The sequence below is a fragment of the Ursus arctos genome, unplaced genomic scaffold (genome assembly GCF_023065955.2).
Source record: "Ursus arctos isolate Adak ecotype North America unplaced genomic scaffold, UrsArc2.0 scaffold_36, whole genome shotgun sequence".
Classification (NCBI taxonomy): domain Eukaryota; kingdom Metazoa; phylum Chordata; class Mammalia; order Carnivora; family Ursidae; genus Ursus; species Ursus arctos.
This window is the reverse complement of record NW_026623050.1, coordinates 23,828,201-23,845,755: the sequence shown is the minus strand read 5'-3', so window position 1 is coordinate 23,845,755 and position 17,555 is coordinate 23,828,201. Positions and strand designations below refer to the sequence as shown.

The 17,555-nt window shown below is 46.2% G+C and overlaps 1 protein-coding gene across 9 annotated transcripts in view; it reads right to left on the bottom strand.

The window, feature by feature from the left end:
• FAM81A (family with sequence similarity 81 member A) overlaps positions 1-17,555 on the bottom strand; it is a 130,092-nt gene that overhangs the window by 68,857 nt on the left and 43,680 nt on the right. For 2 of the 9 annotated variants that reach the window (XM_057306304.1, XM_057306307.1), the window contains exon 1: positions 12,699-12,782. The exons of 3 other annotated variants lie outside the window; for them this stretch is intronic. The gene's annotated coding sequence lies outside the window, so the exon portion shown is untranslated. Of the gene's footprint in view, positions 1-12,698; positions 12,786-17,555 lie in introns of those variants that run through there. 4 more of the 9 variants (XM_057306303.1, XM_026518596.4, XM_057306310.1 and 1 more) reach the window with 4 other exon arrangements.

Genomic DNA, 17,555 nt, shown 5'->3' with positions numbered 1-17,555 from the left:
TGAGGAGCAGAGTGCAACCTACTTCCAAAATTGAGGTTAAAGTGAGACTCTGGGGGCACCTGGGTAGCTCAGTCAGTTAAGCATCTGCCTTCAGCTGGGATGACCTCATGATCACAGGGTCCTGCGACTGAGCCCCATGTCGGGCTCCCTGCTTAGTGGGGAGCCTGCTTGCTTCTCCCTCTCCCTCTGCCTGTGGCTCCACCTGCCTGTGCTCTCTCTCTCTGTCAAATAAATAAATAAAATCTTAAAAATAAATAAAGTGAGACTCTGACAATGAAATCTGAAGAATCGAGAAGGGATGAAATCAGCAGATCTGTAAGAACAATCCAAGATACTGCTGACACTCACAACTAAAACAGGGCAAACAGTCATCACATTTGTGATTACTGGTTCAAGGTCAGTCTTTGGCCCTATACTGCGGGCTCCGTGAAGAGCTGAAGTGTCCACAGCTTTATTCCAAGCACCCGGCACAGTGATGATCAACGAATGTTTGCTGGATAAATGAATCTCAAGGACAGATGACAGAAATGAAGACATCCCACAATGTTGACTTTAATCAACTGAATTATATTCTGACTAGAGGAGGAATGTGCAACCAGAAAGGGGGACAGGATACACAGCGTATCTAGTAAAAGCAGAGTTTGAAGAGGCAAAATTTATCAGTGTTTCTGACACCCTATGAATCTGGGGCCACAGGAAGGGTTCTGTGATGGAGAGCGATGTATTAAGTTCTCATGGTCCAAACACATTAGCCACTAAGATAGTCCTGCTCACTCCTCTTCCCCTGAGCCCACGTTCACCGAGCACATCATTTAGCTTCCCATGTGGATGTGTGTAAAAGGAGAACGTGCAAGAAGCAGCACAAGCCCCAGTCTGCCAGCTACTTTTCTCACTGTGCTGGGAACCAGGCTGGCGTGAGTCTGTCTCCTGAAATCTGTCTCTGACTGCCGTAGCGGTGCTGAACATCTAAACCCGAAATGTGAAACTTAACACTGAAACCTGATGATCACAACATGGTACCTATCGTGGGGGACAGACTACAATGTAAGGTGATCCCCATGATCTCCGCCTCCTGGAGTCCGTGTCCCCTTGAGCGTGGTGGGACCTGTGACTTGCTCCTAACCAACAGAATACAGCAGAGACCTGTCCAGTAGCAGTCACCTGTCCTCAGTCGGCAGCTGTAGTCACCCGGGATTCTGATACTAAGTCACACAGGGTGTAGTTCTGCTCACTGCGAAGAGGTTTATTTTATAATCTAACATTTAAGTCCTTTAATACATTTCTAAATGTTTTACTTTCAAAAATCTCAAAAAATATATTACAGAAAGAATAAGAACTTTAACACGTTTTTTCGTAACATTGGCTCTGTGCTGGCTAGTGGAAACAGATTAAAAAATAAATCTAATTTGCCACCAGAGATAAAATTGCAAGGGATACCATTTCACCCCATCAGATTGGCAAATATCAAGCGTGGCAAGATGGAGTATTGACAGAAATATATATGGAACAACAGGAACACCAGATGGGACTGTGACTCAGGACCACTACTTCAGAAAGCAATCTTTAATATCTAGTAAAGCTGAAGAGGCACAAACTCCATGACCGAATGATCCACTGCTAAGAAATACCCAAAAAACCCTCTCAAACATGTTCACAAAGAGACATTTACAAGAATACTCAAGGTAGTGTTGTTTCTAAGAGCAAAAAAGTAGGTGGTGGTTGGGGGGGGTGGATTGAACACCCATCATTAGACAGAAGGATGAATAAAGCATGACACATTCATGCAATGGAAGAACCACCAGTTGTGGAAATAAATGGATTAGCATTACAAGTCCCAATGTGAATGAATCTCACAAATGTATTAAGTAAAAAAGCAAGAGGAAGAAGGATATGGACACCTAATGACCTTTTTATAAAGGTTTAAAATATGCCAGATAATATGCCAAATCTGTAACATCTAAATATGAGCATGGACATGGAAGAGACCAAATCAGACTCATTTTTGTCTCTGAGTGAGAGACGGAGGGATCAGACATATGGATACAGAGGGTTTCAACTAAATGTATGACGTTTTACTTCCTAAACTTAATTTCTCATTGTATCATTAAAAAGAAAGAAAATTACTTCTTCCCGCCCCTACTTCAAAATAAACAGGGATGCCTGGGTGGCTCAGTCGGTTAAGCCTCTGCCTTCAGCTCAGGTCATGATCCCAGGGTCCCGGGATCAAGTCCTGAATGAGGCTCCTTGCTCAGTGGGGAACATGCTTCTCCTTCTCCCTCTGCCTGCTGCTCCCTCTGCTTGTGTGCGCTCTCTCTGACAAATAAGTAAATCAAATCTTTTAAACAAACAAACAATCATGTAAAGACCATGAGATAGAAGGAAGTCAAAGTGTTAGTATCTCCAGCACACATACCCAGAACTCAACCTTGCCCTAGACTTTCTGAGGACAAAGAAATTCAAACAGTAACTAGTCTTCATCAAATCTCTAGCCCTAAAGCATTTTATCCATACATAATATGTGATGTTTTCTAAATGTTAATATTTCTATAAATGGCTATTGGTTAAATTAAAACATGGCACATCCACTCAAGAGAATATCAATAGCTATTTAAAATAATGGTTACAAAGGCTATGAAGTAACATAGGAAATATTTATATACTAGCCATAATGCTAAGTTTTTTTTTAAAGACCAAGATTTGAAAAATGATTTACAGTACTATATAAAACCATCATCAGAGCCTGGAAACCAGAACTTTGCTCCTTGGCACCACAATTTAGATGTACAAACATTTTAACTTGAGTTTAAAGGACCTGCCAATTTTTAAGGTCTACCTCTGCCATACTCCCTTCTCTTTCTCCTCCTCTTCCCCAAGGTGAGGAGCTCACCTGACCCTGGGCCCATGGAGGTGGATAGAGTGGTCAAGGACAAGACAACCACCACCCCTCTGTGCACACAGGCCACCCTTATCTGTCTTTCTACCCTCTCCTCTCTGACCTACCACAGGGCTCTGCTTCCATGAAGGGACACTTGCTTGACTTGCGGCTACCTTTCATGCCATTCCCCAACCCCTGCTGTGCCAAAGTGCTGGCACCGCTCTGTGATGTGACTAGCTGGTGTCTGGGTAAACCATTTGTTTTCAGTACAAGGAGGAGGAAGAGGGCCGTGCAACTGAGGCCAGGGATGACTAATTGCAAAGTAGTAGATTGATAAAGACAGCCAAAGAGACACCACTGATAACAGCATGAGCTTCCGTAAATTAACCACAGGGCTCAGATTGACGGAGTCCCTCCAAATGATGTGCAAAGAAAATGAAACAGCACAAATAAGCACGCCCTGTCTTCTTCTTAATAGACAGCTCCCTCTCCCTAAACCTGGACAGAAACTTTTTTTTTATTTATTTTTTTAAAGATTTTATTTATTTATTTGTCAGGGAGAGAGAGCGAGCAAGCAAGAGAGCACAAGCAGGGGGAGCGGCAGGCAGAGGAGCCCGACGTGGGACTCGGTCCCAGGACCCTGGGATCATGACCCAGCCGAAGGCAGGCACTTAGCGGACGGAGCTACCCAAGCGCCCCTAGATGAGTCATCCTTGCGAGAAATGTACTGGGCTAGCACATTTGGGGATGGAAATGGCATATGGTTATGAGGGAGACCTGGGAGAAATCTGGCTAAGTCACCAAAGGAGGGAACGTTATAAGGCCTTACACAGCCTCTAAGACATTGGGCATCCTCATACCAAAATGTCCTTCTCTGGACACCTTAGGTCAATGGCAAGTGAATCTTACCTGACACACCCTGATATTTCTTTCCAATTGTACATAACCCCAGCAACCCAGAAGTCCCTCAACTGTCCTGAGGGGAGTGGGGCGGGGGTTCCAGTACCAAAAGTACTATTATAATAATATTTTTTAAAACAACATAAAGAAATAAATCAAAATACAAATAGTGGCAATGGGTACATTTGTATTCCACTTTTCCTTATTTTCAAAATACTGTAATAAGTATGCTATTTTCACAATGACAAAAAACTAAATATAGACTTCTTGAATAAAAGAATGAACCAATGAGCAAAAATAAAACAAAACAAAAAAACAGAAATTGCCCATGTACAGTTATCAAAACCAAGAGACAAGCCTGATTCTGGGTTAGAAGATATTCTATGGTTTAGTTAAAATAAGCTGATGGGCTTTTTTTTTTTTTTTTTTACCGTGGTTAAAAACAGGTAACACAAGATTTATCATCTTTAAAAAATGTAAGTGTGCAGTACAGTAGTGTTAACTTCATATCTCTAGATATAAAGATCTCTAGAACTTTTTCATCTTCCCAAATTGAAACTCTATCCTTATCAAACGACAACTCCCATTTTCCTGTGAATTACTCCCCAAGCCCCATTCCCTCGTGGGCACATCATAAGGGTTGAGCCCAGTACGTTCGCTGAAGCCTTCATCAAAGCCCTGGATTGCCCTTATGCTGGGAATCAGGCGTTGTACACAGGTCCAGTGCCTGCCATCACTGGGAGCACAGCATTCCAAAAGTCTTAGGTTCCAGTGATAGTGTGAATCCCTCCACGGGCTCCCAAGGCAACTATTTCTAATGCCTTTCGTGAAAATGGCCTTGATTCTACTTTGCAAGACTTGCTTTCTTTCCCCTCTGCTGAGGTGAGGAGTGGCTGTATTGCTGACCCATTAAAAGAAACAAACAAACAAAACTTCGAAATGCTCAAAACATTGATGGTGGCTGCCAGCAAGCGCAGGGATTGCTACATAACCGATGAGATCCAGGAAATCTGTAACATACACGTGGGCTCCTTCGGGTCCAGATGGATTCAGAAATGGACTGGAATCATCGGAACCCCTAGGACCCAAGGAACGGCCACCGATGTGGCTTTAATCCAGTGTCCACACCTTAGAACAATGCTAACGTTTTTAGAAGAACCCTTGCAGAGACAGATTGGATTTTGTTCCCATCTATTAATAACAGCCATTTTGAAATACTATTTAAATCTTCTATTGTTATTTGAACTTTTCATGGATTGTGTCTCCCCAGCTGAGCTACTTTGGGGGACATTCTACCACAGGCATCTGTAGCCCCCGTGAAGCCCAGCACAGCACCTCTCACAGACACTCATAAATATTTGTTCGTTGGTTGTGTTTCTAATTTGGTAAGGCCCATCGTTTTAATTATTGAGTTGCTCTGCCCAGGTGACATATCGATTGCGGACTCAAGGTCCCCTCCAGCTGTGAGCTTGGCAGACTCCTTCAGGTTGCCCTGCAGTGTGCACGGGCACCCACACCAAAAAAGAAGTGTCTTAATATTACTTTTAGGGTGTTTTATTATGCTCAACAGCTATATTTGGCAACTTTCTTTCTAGCATTAGAGAAGACACATTACCACATGTTAAAAAGGGAATCTGCCAGAGGCAACAGCTAGAACAGAAAAAAAATATTACTAAAAGCTGCTGTAAACTTTCTACCTACTAAATTACCTACACCCCCAGATGCATCAAGGACCATTGAAAGGAAGGCACGACTGCCTTCTGTCTGCAGACAGAACTCTAGTTGTGATTTCTGGGTTCTACCCTACATGCATCTCTGACTGAAAAGCTAAGGATTTGGCCATGGAAGAAAGATCCAGCCTCCAGCTTCTGCCCTTTTTCTCATACACAGCAGGAGGGGGCTGGACTTCCCTGCTGCACACAGGAGTCTATGAGAGACTCTTTCATTTGGAGTAACAACTTGACTTCAGTGCATTAATTTTATAACTATTTTAGAGAGAGCAGGGGAGGACTCCTGAGCTCTTCCAGAGATAATTAAAAATGGGGAAAAAAGAAATCTGAAATCAACAAAAAACAAGCTGAAGGCACCAGGGGTTTCTGAATAACATCTTCCCGGTTAAACAATTTTAAGAATTCCATAATGTGAAAGCAGCCCCCACACATTCTCTCCCACATAAACACGCTTTGTATGTAAGCCCCGCTCGGCTAAGCAGCAGAATCTCCAGCCTTCACTTCTGTAGCTACTTTTTCCAGAGAAGATGTCATCTGCACAAAAGCATTCTCTTAAGAATGAGAAAAAAGCTGACCAACAGCCAGCAAGCACAGGCACGCCTTGAGCAGAAATACTGTCATTCCAACAATCTCAACAACTCACCACCCTAAAATCTGATGACTGACTTCAAATGCCAATTTTGCTTTAACAGAGACTGAAAAATTCAGGCCTTTTGATGACTGTCGACCAGCACATTCCCAGGAACTTTCCTGGTGGGCCAGGAAGGTAACCAAATAAGCCATTTTAGTATCAGGGCTATGTTCTTAAAATACCAAGAACCACTGAGCCATGGTGGTGGGAGGGGGATCCACAGAGGACCACTGGGTAGTAAAAACAGAAACAAAAACATTGTCTTGTCTTTTTTTTACCTGCTTTTATACTAAAAACGCATGGAACATAAAACCACAGCCCAGAAGTCAAAAAGTAAAGTATAGCATACAGAGAGAGGGATGAAAGCAGAAGAGTTATTAAGAGAGAGGAACGGGCAGAAGGAGAAACCAGGGAGAAGGGGGGAAAGAGCGAAGGCAGAAAGGCAGCGCGGCCGGGTGAGCAGAGGAGGGAGAGGCGGCTAGACAATGAAGAGGAGAGAAACAGGTGGTCCGAGGGCTCCCAGGGAGGATGCGAGCCTGAGAAACTGCTCCTCACACATGCAGCTGCTCATTTGGGGTGTGAAGAAATAGATGGGCCATTTTTAATATGCTATGTTAGGTTTCTCTACTTTTTTTTTTTTAATCAAATGTGCCATGTCTTTGTCTTGACACATACACACAAGGTTCAGGTGTCATCAGGGGAAAATCACTTACTCCACTTACAACACTTTAGGACCTTTTCGAATGACCTGTCATTTTGCTAAAAGGCCCTATTTTGCACCCCCATCTACCTGACTCCTGGAGTACGGCCTGGGTCTCACACACCCCCCATCACGGACCAGATGCTAGCCGACAGCTCTAAGATCATCCCGCGCGGTTCGCTGGATGATTTAATCAAGGAAACGAGTCCAGTCAGCAAATACTCATGGAGCCTCTACCGTGCGGAACAAGACACAGCTCCCACACTCCAGAGCGTCAAGGCAATAAAACAGGCAGGCCGGCAGGCGAGAGGAGAGAGGCTGGTACCTGCGTCGCCGCTGGGCTGAATTCAGGACCGGTGTGAACTGGGTCATCGAGAAAAGCATTTGAGTTGGGCGTTCAAAAGGATGAGTTAAGGAAACACAGGGCGGCATGAGGAAGGGCGGAGGGAAGGCAAAGCAGAGGAAGCGCTGACTAGTGAAAATTCCCGGCACCGGGGTTCCTGCTGGAGGGCCGCTGGGATCGTGTGCAAAGGCATCGACTCCTGAAACAGGAGGGAGGCAGGAGGAACAGAAAGGAGGTGAGCAATTGAGGGAGACTGTGCAGGGAGCACCTCAACACTCAATGGCCAACCTCATGTGGGAGGGTGGCAAGGAGAAGTTAGAATGACCCCAGCTGAGAGGGGTACACTGTCGCCCTGTGGGGTGCCTTCCTAAATCCACCATAAGCAGCAGCAGGCAAACCCCAGTTAAAGGATCCTGTACAAAATAACGGCCCTCACCCTTCCAAAGCGTCAAGGCCGTGAATGACAAAGAGCAACTCAGGAACCATCCAGACGAAAGGAGACTAGAGAGGCACGACAACTAACGGAGCAAAAGATTTAAAGATTCTTTTTCTCCTCTTTTACTAGAAAGGACATTATTAGGGCTATTGGTGACACGCGAATAAGGTCTGTAGATCAGAGACAGCGCAGAACCAATGACGATGTCTCAATTTTGGATGCTTGTTATGCAAGAAAATGTCCTTGTTTTAAGAAATAACACTGAAGTACTGGGGGAGGTAGATAAAGGGGCACCATGTCTACAATTTAACTCTGAAACGGCCCTGAAAAACTACAACATATGTATGTGTGTGTGTGTGTGTGTGTGTGTGTGCGCGCGCGCGTGTGGAGAGAGAGCATGAAAGAGAGAAGGATAAAGCAAGTGGGGCAAATAGTTAATATTTATAGAATTTGGGTTAAAGATGCAAATTATTTAATTATTCTTACAACTTTTCTGTAAATCTGAACTATTTCAAAATATAAAGCTAAAAAGGGAAAGTGATTTACGGAAGCCAGGATAAAGAACTGTTTAGAGACTAAATAGTCGGGCTTCTGGGAATCAGATTTCGAATGGGATCTGGGAGATGGCAGGCTCAAAACGCAAATCTGAAGGCCTCTGGAGGTCTAGGGAAAGCCTAGTGAAAGCAGGCTCTCAGGTCAGATTGCCGGAATTCCTTTCCTGGGTCTGCTCCTTCACAACTGGTCACTGACTCAAGTTCTTCTCATTTCTCTCTGCTTCAAGTTCTTCACCCGAATAACAGGAATGATGGGAGTATGTGCCTCACAGAGGCGGAGCGGGGATCAAAGGACAGGATACAAGTGAATCGTGGCACCCAGTAAGGCATAGGGCAACCACCCAATGACAACTAATGTCAGCTCCAAGGTGAGTTGACAGCTGGGACAGAGAGAAGGCAGGAGGTCAGCAGAGGAAGAGACAAAGGCCAAGGCCAGGACCCCACAGAATCCCACGTTTGGAAGCAGGCGGAAACAGGAGACAAATGAGGTTGGAGTTGCATGTGGATAACCAGTGACACAGAGACAAGGAAAGAGAGAGATCTGGGCAGCAGGCGGCAGATCAAGGAGGGAAAGACAGAGTAAAGGCCTCCACTCTGCAACCAGGACACCGCTGCGGGAGCTCTACAAGAAAGCAGTTTCAGCACAAAGGTGAGGGTGGGGCCAGACAAGTGAGTGGGCAGTCAAAGGAGGGAAACCCGAGACGGCGGAACACAGCCGCGGGGCGCACACCGCTGCTAGACACCACAGCCATCGCCCCGTGTGCTCTTGAAACTAACGTAAAATTAACAAAAGCTTGGGGCGCCTGGGTGGCTCAGCTGGTTAAGTGTCTGCCTTTGGCTCAGGTCAGGATCCCAGAGTCCTGGGATCCAGCCCCACGTCTGTCCAGCTACCTTCTCAGTGGGGAGTCTGCTTCTCCCTCTGCTTCTGCCCCTGCTCACATGTGCGCACGTGCTCGCGCGCTCTCTCTCTCTCAAATAAATAAATAAAAGTCCTTTTTAAAAAAATTAACAAAAACGAGAAATTGGCTTCCTCGGTCACATTAGCCACATATCACCTGCTCGGTAGTCACATTGTGGCTAGTGACAATCATACTGGACAGCACAGGTACAAAATATTTCCATCATCACAGAAAGTTCTAGTGGACAGAGCTGGGACCCTAGCACAGTTTCTTTTATTATGAGAAAGATGACTTGCGTACATGGTGGGGTGACAGTTGGGCAGAGTAAGGAAGGACCAAAGAAACTGAAGAAAGGGAATAACAGAGCAAGTTCCCACATGTGGCAAGAAGTCCAGAGAATGGACAGTGTGCAGTATATGTGGGTTAATCATGGGGAGGGGACTTGTAGACATTTTTTTCCCCTCAGAGAAAAAGGAAATAAAGAAGGACAAAGATGGGTAAAGAAAAATGTTTGGGGGGTGCCTGGGTGGCTCAGTCGGTTAAGCGTCTGCCTTAGGCTCAGGTCATGAGACAGGAGTCCCAGGATCAAGCCCCACAGGGCGGGCTCCCTGCTCAGCTGGGATTCTGCTTCTCCCTCTGCCCCTCACCCTGCTTGTGCTCTCTCTCTCTAATAAATAAATAAAATCTTAAAAAAAAGAGAGAAAGAAAGAAAAATGTTTGGGGTGGCGAGGTGGGTACAATGAGAGCTTACACTGAGGCAGAGGGCCGTAATCCAGGACGTGGACATCCTTCACCTCTTCAGTGAAAAAAGGCTATCTGCTGGAAGGAGACTGACTGGAAGTGTAAGGAATGGGAAAATCAGGCACAACCTCTAAAGGAATGCCGTCGAGAGTTAATAAAAGATGGATTTTTTTTTTTTTTCATAGAAAAGCAAGACCTAGGCCAGCATAAATTTGCAATGGAACCAGTCCACAGGTCTTTGTGACTTTCTCCTAGATCACTTGGCAGGCTGGGAGAAGAAAAAGTAGATAATGAGGGTGATTTTGGATGGAGGACTGGAATATGAGAAGCCCAATATGTTAAAAATAAAGATTCCAGGATTCCAGAGAGAACTGAAATGGCTGGCAACATCTAGACTCCAAATAGAGAAACGGAGCCCTAAAGGGATTGGAACAGCAAGCAATTAAGGGACCAGAGTCCTCAACAATGGTTAAAATCCAGTGCTGTAAGTGGAAAGAATCAGCTGAGCAGGCTGAAGTCCAGATCTTGAAGGTGGAAAAAATTCCCAAGACAAACCAAGTCCAAAATGTGAGTGGCTGAACTAAAGTGGGCATTAAGGGCCTAGGAGTTGATGCTGAAGACCTTGAGGAAATTCAAGGTCAATGAGTTAATGCAGCCTGCACATAAACCCCAAAGTCACGGGCAAGAGACAAGGTAGAGAAGAGAACCAAGCCGGGTGCTTGTGTTTATCTGTCTGCTACTTTTTTGTAGCATCAAGGGAAGTGCTTGCCAAACCCGGGTGTACATCAGAATCACCCACAGAACTCTGTTTTCTCTCCCCATCCTCCTTCCTCCTCCTTCTTCTTTTTGGCTTTGTTTTTAAAGTAAGGATTTGTAGGTCTTGCCCATCTTGATGATTCTCATTCGGTGTGTTTGAAAGAGTCTAAACAGCCACATTTTTCATAATACTCCGGGTGACTCTAAGGAGCCACCAGGTTTGGCGAGCACTGATGCAGAACCTAAGAAGGAGGGTACGGGGTACCAGCAGACAGCATGACCTTGTACAGGGAAGACTTTGTTAGTGACGGGTTAATGGTTTGGAAGTAGCGCTGAGAAGCAGGAAATCCAATTCCTGCTCTGGTGAGACGGGAGAGGGCTATTCTGAGAGAAATTGTTCACTTAGGCTCTGGTGCTAGGGGAGGGACAGAAGATGGGCTCAGCTGCAGAAAAATGAAAATTCAGGAGTACGGCTGCAGGATTTGAGAAACAAGAGACTGAAAGGCAGGTTTGGACATACACAGGCCAGTGGCCTACAGAGACAGAAGGTGCATTAGTTTGTCAGCGAGGTTTCCAAGTGTAATGAAGTGTGACTCATTAAAGATTTGTAGGGCTTAGTGGCTGAATTCCTGCAGTAAGGATATTTCTGTCTGAATGCGATCAGATTTCTAACATGTAAACCATTAAAGATTATTAAACCATCAGGTAAACAAGCTTACAGAAGCTTATTCATTAACACTGAAAATGTTTTCTTCCCAACCCACATTTTTTATACAGATAAAATCAGACTGGAATGAACATTATTAAGGGTGGCTTTGGAGCAGAAAGCCAAAAGAGGCAACCCCAAGGACCCATGAGAGCAACAGGGCATTTCCTCCCTTCCCTCTCCTCGTAAGAGAGAAGTTTATGGACTGAGAATACAGAAAGGGGCCTGAGTGTCTTTTTAGCACCAGCAGATGCTAAAAATAGAACAGGTGTCACAGCCTACTGGGTCTCAGAAGTATCTTCCTCACATACACACACTCCATGACAAGGCCCCCACCGTGGACACAATGGGCAAACCCTAGGGATGGTTCTCAGTAAAGAATCTATTTACTTTCACAAACCCAACTCCTATTTAAAGAGCAAGCTGCAAATGCTTGCCCCTGCTTCCCAGAGAGCTGCACTTCTGTGGACTCAAATCATTCTAGCATTATTTCTGGTTACTCCTATGAAATAATTTCTATCATTGACATTCACAGACTTTAAGATGAGAGCGTGAGCGCAGCCGGGCACGCGCACACACACGCGCGCGCACCCTCACACACACACAACCTCGTGCATATTGAAGAAATGACTCACTTAATTTGCTGCTGCCTGCCACTATTGGGTTTTGATTTTACCTGTTCAAATACAAAGTTTCCTATGAGATTAACTACAGGAAAGAACAACTCGGGAGGATTAACCCTGATTTTGTTCATGACTTTCAGAGCACCCAAGAGGTTTCAACCTGGGCATCTTGAGAAGCCACTCTCTGGGCCACCCACGGCTTTCTGTCCCTAATCTTCCATAAAACGTTAACATTTCTTGCCACTTTGAGAGCCAAGTAATGGAAACCCCTTGTCGAATAACCATGATTAAGTCCTGTCTATCCTGTATCTGAGAACCGTACTTTGGGGCCCTTTCTCAGCTCACAGCACAATGGTACAACACCACTGTGGAACCGCAAGGAGCCCAAGCCTCTCCTTCTAATGAGAAAGGGGTGGGGGTAGGCAGAGAGGTTAATCTGTCCAAGGTCACTCAGCTCTGACTAGTGGGACAGCTGACTTACCACCACCCCCTGGCAATCTGTGCACCACCCCTGCTCCCCCAGACAGTCCCTCCCGGCTTCTGTTGGTTTGCTAGCACGCAACTCCCCCCGGCCCCCGCAAAAATGCAATGCCAGTTGCGTTCGGTGCCCAACTTCATCCCCTCGCGTCAGCATGCAGTTAACCCTCTCGCCGGCAGCACGTCACATGGGCCACGCGCAGCTCTCTCTCTGTCCCCCAAGCCTATCTCCCCGCCGGCTGCCCCAAGGTCACCGGCCGTCCCAGGGAGCTCCAGCCGCCGGGGAGCCGGGCACGTCCGGCCGGGGCCCCGGGGCGCGGCACTCACCGGCGCGGGGGGCGGGCGCGCCGCGGCTGCCCATGTCCTCGCCGGCGCGGCTGGGTGCGGCGGCCGCTGGCGCGGGCTGTGCGGGGCGCCCGGCTGCGGGCCCGCGCCGCGGGGAGCGCCGTCCAATCAGCGCGCGCCTGCCGCCTGGCCCGGCGCGCGGCCCGGCCGGGTTCGCGGCTCCCGGGGGGCGCGAGCCGCCGCGCGCCGCCCGAGCCGCTTCCGGGCGCGTTGCCTGGACGCGGTTGCCGTGGCAGCCCGAGCTGGAGGCTTTCCCCGCGCACCCGCGCCCAGCCTGGCGGCGCCGCCCCTCCTCCCTCCGCGTTCCCACACCCAAAATAGCCTCTCCTCGTCGCTGCTGTTTCCCACAGAGCTCTCATCCAAGCGGCTCGGAGTTGGCGGGCGGGGATTTCGCTTATTGGAAAATAAATCCTGTTGTAGGGCTGGTTGACTTGAAGGGAGAGGTGTTGAAATGGTGCCTGATTAGGATAATAGCCATGGTGCTTGCACTGTAATTCTCTTCCGAGCCCTCACATTCCTTATTTACTAAGGCTCTTTTCCACAAGAAAGCGTTATTTATCTCCCCTCCACCTCCTTCCAGATTGGGGAGAAGCTATTTTATGAGGCCACCGTCTGGTAAGCTGCTCGCTCGCTGACGCCCTACCTGTGCAGGTGAACTTAGCCTCGCGGCTGCCAAGTGCCATTTAATGAATCGCCTTGACAGCCCCCGCTGGGTCCAAGGATTGTGCTGCGCCGCAACAGACACGACGCAAGAAGGAAGTGCCGCCACCCCTCTTCTTGACATCTCTTCCTCCTCCCTTCTCCCTCATTCCTTTCCCAGGGCGTCCTAACTCTTTCCACCTTCTCTCAATTTCGATTCTAAGCAGGATTCACGAGCCGATCCACTCGATTTTGCTTCCTCTGGGTGGGCGGGATTTAAACAGAGTTGGGGACCCCCACCTTTCCCTGCCTCACCGCCTCCGGTTCGTATCACTTTCCTGTCGGTAGTATTTACCCAGTACAGGCATTCCAGTCTGTCTCTCCCACCAGTCTGAGTCCCTCCAACCCCGGGAATGGAGCACGAGGTGGTAGAAAGACCCTGGGTTGTGGAGTCAGCCTGAACTATTTTTGGAATCCTCCCTTTTGTGCGGTCTTGCGTATTTTGTGGATGTTTCCACACTTATAAAACAGGATAATACCCCCCCCAACACACACACACACACACACACACACACACACACACACAAAGGGGTAATAATACATGGTAACACTCATTCAATCAACAATACTGGATGCCTGTCCAATACTAGAATCTATGCCTAGCTCTAAGACACGATGGTGAAGAAGAAAAAGACAGGGCTGTCTGCTCTCCTAGAGCTTACAGCCTGAGACAAGTAATGAAACAATCACAGACATATGTGAAACTGCCATTGTGATAAGAAGAGTCCATGGCCTTGGGATCTATGATATGGAGATCTAACAGCATCCCTTTGTGGCTGCAAAGGCTCAATGATTATTGTTTCCTTAGGTTCCCACTGCCTGGCACATGGTACACATTCAGTAAATATATATTGAATTGAATCCTATGTCAGTGATAACAGTATCACTCAGTTTCCCAGTGACTTTCATATGTAATTTGTCACTATGTCCGGAAGGGTGTGCAGGTATTACTGGAGAGTGTCCATTCAAACCCAGAACCCACCATCGAGAGTCCTGAGAAAGGTTCGAAATGTTTCTTGCCTGTCCGCTTTGGGTTGCCTTCCAGTGTGTAAAGCATGCTTCTCCGATGGGCACATGAAAGTTCTCTCGGTCTCACCTCCACTCTCTGCTTACTATTCCACTCTCTTCCTTGGTTCCAGCTCCATCCTGCCACTCCTTTTATCAGAACCTCGGGGTACCCACCCCTGGCTTCCTAGGAGGTGGACAGTGGACGCTTATATTCCTCAGAGTAGAGCACCCATAAACCAGGAAAAAACTCCCTGCAGCTGCTTCTGCTGGCCTACAAAGCATAATTTTGATGCTCTTTTGCTGCAAGTCTCCCTCACTCTCAAGGGTAAAGAAGGGATGGGGCTGGAATGGGAAGGGCTACTGGCCATATATACATACCCTTCTGTTTAGCCTGACTTTAATTTCCTTCTTAAAAATCATACCAGGGGCACCTGGGTAGTGCAGTCAGTTAAGTGTCTGACTTGTTTTTCTTTTCTTTTTTTTTTTTTAAGAGCAGAGAGAGTGTGTGCACAAGAGCCATGGGCAGAGGCAGAGGGAGAAGCAGACTCCCTGCTGAGCAGGGAGCCCAACACAAGGCTGGATCCCAGGACCCTGGGGCCATGACCTGAACAGAAGGCAGACACTTAACGACTGAGCCACCCAGGCATCCCAGTAGGCTACATTTCAAAGAACTATCTATGCAGAATCATTGACCGTGACTCATTACAGGAAATGGATTTTTTTTGCATACCTTTAATTAAAAAACTATGATTTATCACAAATTACTTTATACTGGCAAAGATTACCAGTAATAGTTTCATTAAAGAGAACAATTTTATAAAGTTGATGGCTGTTGTACTATTCACCAACCAGTCATTAAATACAAAAAGCTTGGTCAGTGTGTATTGTGATAGACACTATGGAGTTTTTTTTTTTTTTTTTTTTTTTTTTTTTAGCTATTTATTGCACAGCTGATTTCTGATCCTACCTGTGTCTCAGCACCACCACTAATCATGAAGATATGATGTACAGGGCATCTATGAGGCCAGCAGGCATGCACATCTAGGTAAAGGTCAAGCGCTTGCATAGGTCAAAAGCGGTATTTGTGAAAAGACTAGAATATAGTTAGGCCAATAATGCGGTGAGCCCTGCAGGATAGAGAAAGAGTTAGCATTTATCTCAGAGTCAGCAATTCTCAACTGAGTCTTGAAATTCAGTGAGGTGTCAAGATCCACTGCGAGATGTGTCACGTGGTGTCACACAGTTCTTCACTAATAAAAAGGTGTCCAAGAATTGACCTGCAAGGAATAGTCCTATATAGGGACCAGAAAGAGGAAGATGGTTCCCACAAAGCAAACATGAGGAAAAACCAGAGGAAGGATAGGGACAATGTCAGAGATGCTGCATGTGGAAAAGTTTAAGGTGACAAGTCTTACAGAAAGCCAAGGAAATTTAGTGAACGGAAGATCACTGGTGATCTCCATAATTATTTTTTCATTATGAGATTGCGGTGGGTTAAGAAAAGACGGACTACTGGAGAAATGCAAGAGCCGGCATCGGTCACTTTTTAGAGAAGTTGGCAGTATAGGGAAGATGAGAAATACAGTCAATAGGCTTTCAGTGCCAAGTGAACATATTCAAGATAGGAGAAGAAAGTCTCTGCGTTTATATATATACCGTTGCAGTCATGAAAAATGGAGAACCCAATACATCATTTTGTCTAACTCAATCAATTCTACCATTAGGTTCATCACCACCACATCCATTTCCTTTTTTTACTTTACGATTTTATTTTTAAGTAATCTCTACGCTCAACGTAGAGCTCGAACTCACAACCCCACGATTGAGAGTTGCACACTCTACCGACTGAGCCAACCAGGCACCCCAATCCCTTTTTTTTTTAAAAGATTTTATTTATTTATTTGACAGAGAGAGGCAGCGAGAGAGGGAACACAAGCAAGGGCAGTGTGAGAGGGAGAAGCAGGTCTCCCGCCGAGCAGGGAGCCCAATGCGGGGCTCGATCCCAGATCATGGGATCATGACCTGAGCCAAAGGCAGACGCTTAATGGCTGAGCCACCCAGGCGTCCCCCATTCTCTTTTTTTAAATGTATCATCAAATAAGAGAAATCTTACATAGAGCAAAGATGGGGTTCAGAACTTAGGACTCTATTTTCTTAATAACCAACTAAAAATTTAGTTTAACAACCAGTTAACACAATATATATTATTCTTTATGGCTTTTCTTTGTTGATAATAGTAACATCTTAGAACTAAGGAAATCCCATTTTTACTCTTTTATGTGTAAAAATAATGGATTTTTCATGTTTTAAGTAAATTGTAATTGACTTACTTGTTTTTACTAGTAGTTGCCCTTCAGGAGTTGGCTAATTCTCCCAAAAATGATGTTTTGCTTATGAATTTGTTGGTGAATCAATCTCACAAGGATTTTTAAAAGTAACTATAATTAAGGTACAACCAAGAGAGAAGGCATAAAATTTTGGAAGATTCTTCTTAGAAATGTTAACTTAGGAAGTCTTATTTTTTTTTAAAGATTGTATTTATTTATTTGAGAGAGAGAGAGAGCGTGAGCAAGCAGGGGAGCAGAGGCAGAGGCAGAGGGAGACGCAGACTCCCCACTGAGGAGGGAGCCCAACTCAGGGGCTCAGTTCCAGGACCCGGGGATCATGACCTGAGCCGAAGGCAGATGCTTAACCAACAGCCACCCAGGTGCCCCCGAAGTTTCATGCCGCAAGGGCTCAGCTCAGGACAGTTCAGCAAACACGTATATTTCCCTTGTAGTAACTTGTCACGATACCACAGTTCAAGGAAGCCCCACATAGGCTGACACCCTTGCTTCAGCTTCCCTGCGCAGTAGTACGGTACGTATGGAACTGTGATCCTCAGAGGTAGGAGAATTAAAAGACAACCTTCATTTCTGTTCAACAGCAAGAAAGAGGGACTTCTGGGTGGCTCTGTCGGTTGAGCATCTGCCTTCAGCTCAGGTTATGACCCCAGGGTCCTGGGATCGAGTCCCACATTGGGCTCTCCGCTGGGTGGGGAGCCTGCTTCTCCCTCTGCCTCTGCCTCTGCCTGCCGCTCCCCCTGCTTGTGCTCTCTCTCTCTCTCCTGACAAATGAGTAAATAAAATCTTT